The following is a 10,102-nucleotide window of genomic DNA, read 5'->3' on the forward strand; positions in this document are numbered from 1 at the left end:
CACAGCTCTGTGGTTCACACTTCGCTCACTCCAACTCAGCTCTGTGGTTCACACTTCGCTCACTCCAACTCAGCTCTGTGGTTCACACTTCGCTCACTCCAACTCAGCTCTGTGATTCACACTTCGCTCACTCCAACACACGTCAATCTTTCACTCTTCGCTCACATAATGTCATTACCTGATACATGACACGACTCAGTCAGATGATGTGCTCTGAGTCTGAAGGCAAAGTCAAAATTGTTGAAGTCATTTTTCCAGTTTACATGGTTTGTGTGTTTGAGTCCGTCTCTCTTGTTGTGTGGAGGTGACCTTCTATGTGACATGGTCTGCTATGTCCGCTACATGCAGCTACAAGTGGTGTTACGTTAGTTGTGAATTCCAGCAGTCACCTAACAACACGGTGACTGGCTATACTCAATTATCTCCTAGTGTTTCAAACAGTCGAGAATAGAACACCAGCTGGAGATGGTGAAATAATGTTTGTACCACCGAGGCAGGCTGAGGTTTGTGGCCTAACCGGAACGCAACTGTCGACATACATTGGTGGACGCTTTTTCACAAGTTTCGTCTACAATGTAGTCGACATTCTGATGGCGATCAAGCGGCGACTGGGAGTGGGTAATATTTCCCCAAACAACCCGTACAGTCCACACATTCTGTTTGGCAAACGACTGGGATTGGTCAGCAGTTTATCAGCTCGGTGATCTGGTGATACAACTTTCGGTAAGTACCCGTACTCGCTGTGATGGTGAAGTGTGAAACGTGTGTGTGTGTGTGTGTGTGTGCGCGCGCGTGTGTGTATGTGTGTGTGTATGTGTGTGTGTGTGTGTGTGTGTGTCTGGCAAAAGTACTGTCTGATGCATAGTGGTATTGTGTTGTAAAGATGTTATGCAGTTGCGGAAACAGTCGTATGTATCTTTGAACTCCAACAAAACTCCACTATTTCTATATGGAAATAAGCGGGTCTGAGAGAACCCAAACCCCACATAAATTTCCTAATGGTGGAGACCATACAACATTGCTATGCAAGGGAGACAGATACTGGTCACGTGACAGACTGTGTCTCAACTGTATTCCTAGGAGTGCACCCGGCAGAAAGCAATAGAGACAGACAGATGGTCTCGTGACATGTCTACAGCAGTTTGTACCCAACCTGTGGGAGATAGTGGCATCACTCACTCATCACCTGTACAATGACTGGCACTTGTCTAGCATGCCATGCCAAGTAACTGCTTCTATTCGAAGTTATTTGCAGAGAGATAGATAGATAGATAGATAGAGAGAGAGAGAGAGAGAGAGAGAGAGAGATAGAGAGAGAGAGAGAGAGAGAGGGGGGGGGAGGGGAGAGGGGGAGAGGGAGTGGGAGGGAGGGAGCTGAATAGCGCGGTTTACAATGTAGTGGTTATTAACAGGAGACATTGATATGTCATGTAATAGAGTCCTGAGATAGCTTCGAACTGTTGGTGTCAAGAAATAGAATGATCACGGAAGAGGCACTGACTAAGCTCACCATGTACATGCAAATGATATTGTATTGGCTGGGGTAATCGTAGCACGCACATCAGCAGAGATACATGTACAGCAAATAGCAACAAGAATATCGCGAGTCGCCCAGTTCGGCACTCTTTCAGCTATTCTTGTGGATCTCAACCAGATCGAGCATAACAGCATTGGAGACAAGAATCGGGGCATGGACCGAAACAGCCAAGAGCAATTCAATTTGTACATCAGCATCATTTAGCGCAGGATACACACATGGTAGTTGAAGTTGCCCGTCCACCTTCCCATGCTACTTCAACATAAATGTGTGTTCAACTACCACGAGGAAACAAAAACCATGATGGCAGGCCCCTATGAAGTTGCGCAGAACAAGAGCTACTGCTCGAAAATGCTTGTGAGTGAAGAACTTTTTACATTCTTTGGCTAAGCTCAGCCGTGAAAAACAAAACAAACGACATAATAACCTATGCGGAATGACGGAACAAGTTCCCAGCACACTTGGGTAGCATGGAAAATGATTTTTTGGAGAGCGTACAAAGCGGGATGCACGCACCTGCACGCACATCACACGGCATGTTGATATACCGCAGCACTGTCATTAGGAAAACTGCCATTCTGTCGTGCTGTGGTGTTTCAAGAAGAAGGGAAATCCCCCGGGATGGGTACCTTGCCTCTCCGCGAATGAATTATGACATGTGAATGTGCTGGATGGATTTGCGCCTTTCCGCATCGGCGTGTGTCAACGTCAATAAGTCCTAAATGGATTGGTTAAGTGTGGACATATTTGACACATTGAAGTGTAGCCTTTTTCTGAGTATTATGGCATTCTTGTCGAAGAGGAAACTGTTCACAAATTTGACACATGCATGAACACATGCATGTATCCTGTCTGACTCATTTCTTCTACGCAGGCATTTAAACATCCATCCGAAGAGCATTGACGGAAACTTTGTGGCTGCTGGAATTTGGCAAGACATGGGTCGCCGTGGAAAAGCAATCGAGTTACTCCAGTAGGTATTGAATGTCACTAGGTCATGGTTTGGTAGTTCTAGCTATTTTACAACATTGACGTGGCTTGGATTTTTTCCTTTTCTCTCCGTCTGTCTAATGTATCTTGGGTGGGTGCTTGTCTAATGTATCTTGGGTGGATGCTTGTCTAATGCATCTTGGGTGGGTTAGCCAGCCACCCACCCAAGATGCACTAGACAAGGCTTGTCTAATGCATCTTGGGTGGGTGGCTGGCTATTATATCTTGGGTGCGTAGTTGACAAAGTGGTTAGAGCATTGAACGTTCACACGATTATCACCGTCACGCGATTGTGGGTTTGACTTCTAAGGTGACACGTGGGAGAAAAGATCAGCACTGCCCTCACTGAGTACGTTCAATTACGCCTGTTAATCGATTCGTGAATGGAATATGGTTCATTCAAGTTGTTCGATTCTCATGTCATGAGCCCTGGAATCGGTTTGGAATCCATTCAAATTGTTCACATGGGGTGATGGGAATAACCAAGGGTGATTCATAAATGGATTCAACATCGATTCGTGGGCATAATCGAGCACCCATACTATGTGGAGGTCTTCCAGTGAAGCAAGGCTTCTCTAACACATCCTGTCCCTACGGATAGGATTCGCTGTGGGCTACCATTACCCTTTTCTACTGTCTCTTTCTCCAGCTGTCCTCATGTGTACGGTGTGTGTGCATGTGTGTGTGTGTGTGTGTGTGTATGTGTGTACACATGTATATATGTATGTGTGTGTGTGTGTGTGTGTGTGTGTGTATGTGTATGTGTGTGTGTACACATGTGTGTGTGTGTGTATGTGTGTACACGTATATATGTATGTGTGTGTGTGTGTGTGTGTGTGTATGTGTTACAGACGTGTTGTTGCCGTGTCCCCTCGTGATGGTGATGCCCTGTACAACCTCGCTACACTCTATGCTGAGGAAGGACACAAGAAGAAGGCAGTGAGTAACATGACTTGTCCGCATTGGGATACAACCATAATGTTCATTTCCCAGGACTAGGAAAACTTCATATCCTCAGTACCGTTATCTTCAGGCTGCCCGCTTTGGAGCCAACAGTTGCCTGATGATCGTGACTGTGTGAAACTCGGAGTTGCAACGCAGCTCCCCCCCCCACACTCTCTCTCTCCTGTATCCTCGGTACTGTAGTACGATTAATTTCAGCGGTTAGAATTTGACTAAGAAAGTGGTGGACATCATGCAACTGCATTATAAAGAAAAGGGGGGGGGGGGTGTCAACTGACAACCGCTCTGATGATGGGTGACTGCTCTGAAACGTCACAATTTTTTCGACGTCACAAAATAATAAAGAATTTGTTAACCTGCGCATGCGCGGAGTGTGAATAGAGCGGTTGTCAGTTGACCAACCCCTTTTCTTTTTTTCCTTTTCCTTTTCTTTCTTTGGACCAATTGGAAATGAAGTATATTAGCGATCCGAGTTTCAAAATTCGAAAACTTCACCAGTACTGTGCTGGATATGCAAATTTCGATTGGCGTAGTATATTGTTTGCAAAAACACTCCTTTCGCTAAAACCACTAAAATATCACCGGCGCTAAAATTAGCCGTGTGAAAGTACTCCGTTTCCTGTGCTGCAGAAAGTATTGAAAAATGCAGTGCATGGATGGATGATGTGTGGATTTCTTGGTGACTGAGATATAGCGAGGACACGGCTTGTTGTGATCTCCTCAGACCTGCATGCTGTGATCTCCACAGACCTGCATGTTGTGAAAGTTCGGCTAGGAGAGTGCACCCATCCTTCACATTGGCCTCATGCCGTCTTTTCTCTCTGTCTGTCTCTCTCTCTGTTTCTCTCTCTCTCTCTGTCTCTCTCTCTCTGTCTCTCTCTCTCTCTCTCTCTCTCTCTCTCTCTCTCTCTCTCTCTCTCTCTCTCTCTCTCTCTCTCTCTCTCTCTCTCTCTCTCTCTCTCTCTCTCTCTCTCTCTCTCTCTCTCTCTCTCTCTCTCTCTCTCTCTCTCTCTCTCTCTCTCTCTCTCTCTCTCTCTCTCTCTCTCTCTCTCTCTCTCTCTCTTTCTCTCTCTCACTCTCTCTCTCTCTCTCTCTCTCTCTCTCTCTCTCTCTCTCTCTCTCTCTCTCCCTCTCTCTTTCTCACCAACCAACCATGTCAAACCCACTTTTCTGACACTACCTGCTTTGAGTACTTCCAACACACATATGCAGACCAGGATCGTGCCACTTCGTACGAATCCTGCCCCAGTGCAGGGAAGCCCCGGGATTGCACCCACCCAGTCGATGAGGGGACCCCTACATGGACTGAATTTCAGAATGTTTTGAAGAAGTGTCGCAACACCTCTGCACCGAGTCCTGACAAGATACCTTACATAGTTTGGAAGCTTTGTCCCTCCCTTCAATCCATTCTTTTCACCATCTTTGGGTGGGTTTGGGAGAGCAAGATCATTCCAAGGCAGTGGCAGGTAGCGTGTATCACACTCCTGGCTAAGGGGGAGGTGTCTGATGATCCTTCAAAATTCCGACCGATTGCTCTAGCAAACACGTCCGGGAAGATCTTTTTCACCTTAGTTGCAAAGCGCCTCTTGAAACATATGCTAGGCAATAAGTTCTTCGATGGTGACAACCAGAAAGGATTTATGCCTGCAAAGGCTGGGTGCTTAGAGCATACATCACTTTGTTATGAGGCGATGCGTGATGCAAAGACGGCAAAACGCCAAATTTGCATTGCGTGGATAGATTTGAAGAATGCATTTGGTTCAGTGCGCCACAATCTGATACAGTATGCTCTAACTCACTACAGCCTTCCTTTGCAATTCAGGAAATTAATTTTTTCCTACTACGACAGTCTTTGCGCTTTCGTCGTACAACCACACACTCCCACCTTTAATTACAACATTGGTGTTTTCCAGGGGTGCCCCTTGTCCCCGGTCCTTTTCAATATTTGTTTCCAGCTTCTGCTGGACTCACTTGCAGCCCCTGAATTAAGTTGCCTCTCCTATGATTTTAAATCTGCCCCTTTGCAAGTGTCCCAAACAGCTTTTGCTGATGACTTAGGCCTCTATAGCAAATCTAGTGCAGGTTGTCAAAAACTCATTGCGGTCACGGAGGACTTTCTCTCGTGGACCCAATGTATGCAGGCGGCGGCGCACAAATGCAAAAGCAGTGCAGCAAAGCTTGTAGATGGCCGGTACAAACCTTACGATCCCTGCCTGACGATGTCAGGGAGGAAGATCACTTTCATTGACACTGCAGAGTTCAAGTTCCTGGGGCGAAGGCTGCATGCTGATTGCTCTGAGCAGACCCAGCGGGAAGACATCCGTCAACTCACTGTATCTCTCATGCAAAAAGTAGATGGCTCTTGGCTTCAAGACCACCACAAGCTATGGTTTTACCACCATCTTGTAGTGCCCAAGCTTTCTTGGTCTTTCCAGGTTCTTGAACTCACACAAGGTTTTGTACGTGAACTGCACTTTATGTGTTTACCATTTCTGAAGAAATGGTCAGGCCTACCTCGATGCGCAAACTCTGCCATTCTTTTTATTGGCAGTCGCAAACGCTTTGGCTTACGCCTCCACTACCTTCCTACGGTGTGGAAAAAGTGCCAGTCCATCAAATGGCACATTCTTCGATCGAGTGGGGACGCGCGCATGAGGGCGCTGTACACTCTGCGTCGGAGTAAGGATGCGAAGCTGACAAAGCGATATGCAGCGACAATAGAGCTGGAGTGTGCAGAGGCATCAGTAGGTTCAGGGACTCTTCGTCCACCGTCATCTTCAAGTCATTGTGCAGGGTTGGGTGCTCGTGCTCCGAAGCAGCATTCCAAACCCCCGAGGAAGGATCTCCTTCAAACATTTGAGGAGATCAACGCGCAGGAGCAGATTTTGAGGCTGAAGACTCTTCAGGTGCAAGGCAAGTGGTTGGAGTGGACATCGGTGATGTGGCAGGACCTCTCGTGGAAATCCCTTTTGTACGGTGGTACTGGTAAGGATTTGAAATTTCTTCTCGCATCAACCCTCGACGTGCTACCTTCTCCGACGAACCTACGCCGTTGGGGAAACACCGTAGTGGATCCGTACTGTAGTTTGTGCCGTGCCTGGGCCTGTACTACGCGCCACGTGCTTGGCGCTTGTCGCGTATACGCGTAGCGCTGGACCAGGGACGTTACACCTGGAGGCACGACAACGTAGATCTACTCGGGGTCATCGTCAGGAACATGCGTGAGGAGATTCGAATCCGCACTGCTGCAAACACCGTACAAACCGAAAATTCAAATGAACTTGACTTCATCTCGTTTTGCAAGGCGGGAGAGAAGCCAGTTCGCGTTCAGCCCAGACGGAAGTTGGTTACGACTGATCTCCTGTCAGCGGCCTCAGATTGGAAACTTCTTGTCGACTCAGTTAGTGCAAAGATTTCTTTCCCCAGCTGTGTTGCACTTACCACCCTAAGACCAGATTATAGTTCTGTACTCTACGAGTCGTAGGATTGTATTCTGGATGGAGTTGACAGTTTGTGCTGAGGACAGATTCAGTGTCAGTAACTCGCGGAAGGACAGGCGGTATTCGGATCTGGCCGATCAATGCCGAACAAACGGGTGGCAGGTCATTTCTTTTTCGGTTGAGGTAGGTGTGCGTGGTTTCATCCCGGACTCTCTTCGGAGGGCTCTGAAAGCGCTTGGGTTTTCTAATCGAAGAATAAAATGTATTTGTGCAGTAAGACGTCTCTGCGAAGCAGCTACATCATCTGGTTGCGACGTCAACAAAAACACTGGTCGGAAGATCCACTTTTCTGAGGTACTGTATGTGGGGCTCCGTTTATTGAGGTGCGTTGAAATTTATTCTCTTTAGGCCACACTGAAGAAGGTCTGTGGTTCGACTCACCCGACCGACCGTACATTTTTCAGCCCGACCGTAACTTTTTTTCGGCGGGCTGTCGTGTGACTGACGTAGATCTACGTGGACTGAACACGTCCACGTCTACGTGCTGTGCAGCGTGAGTCTGCGGACGCAGGCGGCTCCTTTTGCCAGTTTTGGACTTGACTTGTAAGTTGTAGTTGTACTGCAGTGCAGTGCAGTGAGTGGTAGATCTACGACTGCTGCCTTGTGCTGGTAGTAGAGTCTACTCGATACGACCACCGGCAGACTGGCGAGACTTATTTTGAAGTGACCGTCCGGTTGAGAGTGATTGCCTCGTTCCAGATTAAGGACGGCCTTCTGTTTTGGGATGAAGGACAGACGAGATTGCACTTTCCTCGTGTATTGGGAACGATATTATTTTCACCTGTACCGGTAAGTTGCTGCTCCATGTGTGCAAGCACAGGAAGCGTCGATGGAAAAAGCCCATGTATTCGTGCACGCCGACACCAAACTAGCAATACATGTACCGGTACATTGTACAATTTGTACTTCGAAGTAGTTCCCGAACTTACTTTCAACTCGCATCGTTCTTCATTTGCTTGATGATTTGGACAGTCAGAGTCACCGCTTGAAGTTATTCTCTTCTCGTTCCAGAGCTACACAATGTTTCAAAGTATTAGCCAGTGATCCCTTTATACAACATGTATGGCATAACACTGCCGATGTACTGGGTGTCTAAAGGCAGTACAGTGTATTTACATGTACTAAAAAATATATTAAAAAAAAAAAATCCGCCCGCCCGCCCGTAAAAAAAAAGTCCATGTTAGTCGAACCACACACCTTCTTTAGTTTGGCCTTATCTTATTATTTCTTTTCTATAATTTCCCCATATGAGTTCCTATCAGTTGCTGTGAACACCTTGAGTGGAGAGCGCTTGCTCGAGCGTTGAACCGGGTTCTTAATCCACCATACCCAGTTCGCAAGGCTGGGCGGGGTTGTGAGCAGGCTTTCATTTCATCTTTTCTTATTATTTCTTATTATTTCTGCTTTTCATCTCATTACAAAAATTCTGCGCATTTTTTCTCCATCTGCGCATAAAATCTAGACTGACAACCTGCTTGTTAAATCATGCACCTGCTTTCAGGCGTAAAAACCCTGTTGTAGAGGTCTCAGTCCTCATTTGTTAGACTTACCTGTCTTTATAAATGTAACTACTTCTCTCTCTCTCTCTCTCTCTCTCTCTCTCTCTCTCTCTCTCTCTCTCTCTCTCTCTCTCTCTCTCTCTCTCTCTCTCTCTCTCTCTCTCTCTCTCTCTCTCTCTCTCTCTCTCTCTCTCTCTCTCTCTCTCTCTCTCTCTCTCTCTCTCTCTCTCTCTCTCTCTCTCTCTCTCTCTCTCTCTCTCTCTCTCTCTCTCTCTCTCTCTCTCTCTCTCTCTCTCTCTCTCTCTCTCTCTCTCTCTCTCTCTCTCTCTCTCTTTCTGCCTGGCTGTACACAATAGGCAACATCACTGAAGAGTTTGGTGAAGTTCAATGCCAAGGATCATGGCGCCCATTCGTTCCTGGCTGAGTTGCTGACAGAACTCGGAGATGAGAAGGGTGCATCAGAACACCGGGACACTGCCGACAAGCTAAAGACAAGAATAAGAGAGTGATCTGAGAGTGATCTGAGAGTGATCTGAGAGTGGTCTGAGAGTCTATCTCTCATTGACTTTCACGGTTTCGGGTATCTTGGCGGACTCTCCACTTCTGTGATGATGGTACATCATTCATTGTTCCAATCCATCGTCACACTGATTTGTAGTAAAATGGTTATATTGAGAAGTGTAGCTATTCGAAGTTGTCCGTGTTCAGAGCGTGGGGTATACAGGTACTGCAAACACACTGGCGAATTGTTAAACTCGTTTGTGTATGAATTCCCTAACATTTGTACTGCAATATTCTAAACTCGTAAGGCCGCAAAGTTACACCTGGCACCAGTGATATCGTTCTGCAGCTGTCTGCCCTCACACCCGGCCACATATGCATTTGTATAATAGTGTACATTGTTTACAAAAACAGTTCGTTTCCCTGTCAGTTGTATGGGTACTGCGGTCGGGGCTAATGAAGTCGGTGCTAATGAAATCCCACCCGCTAATCCATAGCAGCACTGCATTTCCATCTCAAGTACATAATCCACGGTCCCGGCCAACACCCATGCCGGGGGGGGGGGGGGGGACCCGCAGTGTCCGCATGCAGGGGCATAGCGGCCGGTCCGCCTTTGGCCACACCACTTTTTCGCCAGGAGGGTGCCAAAAGTGCCCAGAATGCAGGATTTCAAAATTTTCCCGCGGGAGAGCCCATACCCCCCCCCCCCCCCCCCTCCTCCGGCCGGACCACCTCCAACGGAGGTGCTATGCGCCTGACATGCACCTTGGTGCTACATTCAGCTCATGGGCCGGATTTCTTTGGCAAAATGTACGTATCTTCTTCTGTGTGTTCAAGAAACCCCGCTTGATCATACATGTACATGTAGTTGCCAGTTCCCTATCATATCAGTGTCTGCTCCAGAGCCGGGCCAGAGCGACCCGTTTGCGGGGGGGGGGGGGGGTACTGGGACCCGTTTGAAAAAAGACTACAGGGTAGGTTGGGAATACAAAGTCTCAAGGAGTCCTAAAATATTTACAACTCCCTGATGTATATTGGGCATTGTACATGTGCAGTAGCCGCACTTGAACATACCCGGCTATGACCCGGTTGCAAGAGTTGTGCCAGGTACA

General features: G+C 47.4%; 1 long non-coding RNA gene across 1 annotated transcript; it reads left to right on the forward strand.

The window, feature by feature from the left end:
* Window positions 1–201: 201 nt before the first annotated feature.
* On the forward strand, window positions 202–9,419 carry LOC135828446 (uncharacterized). Its single transcript, XR_010555668.1, has 4 exons — window positions 202–723; window positions 2,412–2,510; window positions 3,379–3,466; window positions 8,846–9,419. It is a non-coding gene; the product is annotated as an uncharacterized LOC135828446 (long non-coding RNA).
* The last annotated feature ends 683 nt before the right edge of the window (window positions 9,420–10,102 follow it).

This window comes from Sycon ciliatum, chromosome 12, assembly GCF_964019385.1.
Source record: "Sycon ciliatum chromosome 12, ocSycCili1.1, whole genome shotgun sequence".
In the NCBI taxonomy this organism is placed as follows: Eukaryota; Metazoa; Porifera; class Calcarea; order Leucosolenida; family Sycettidae; genus Sycon; species Sycon ciliatum.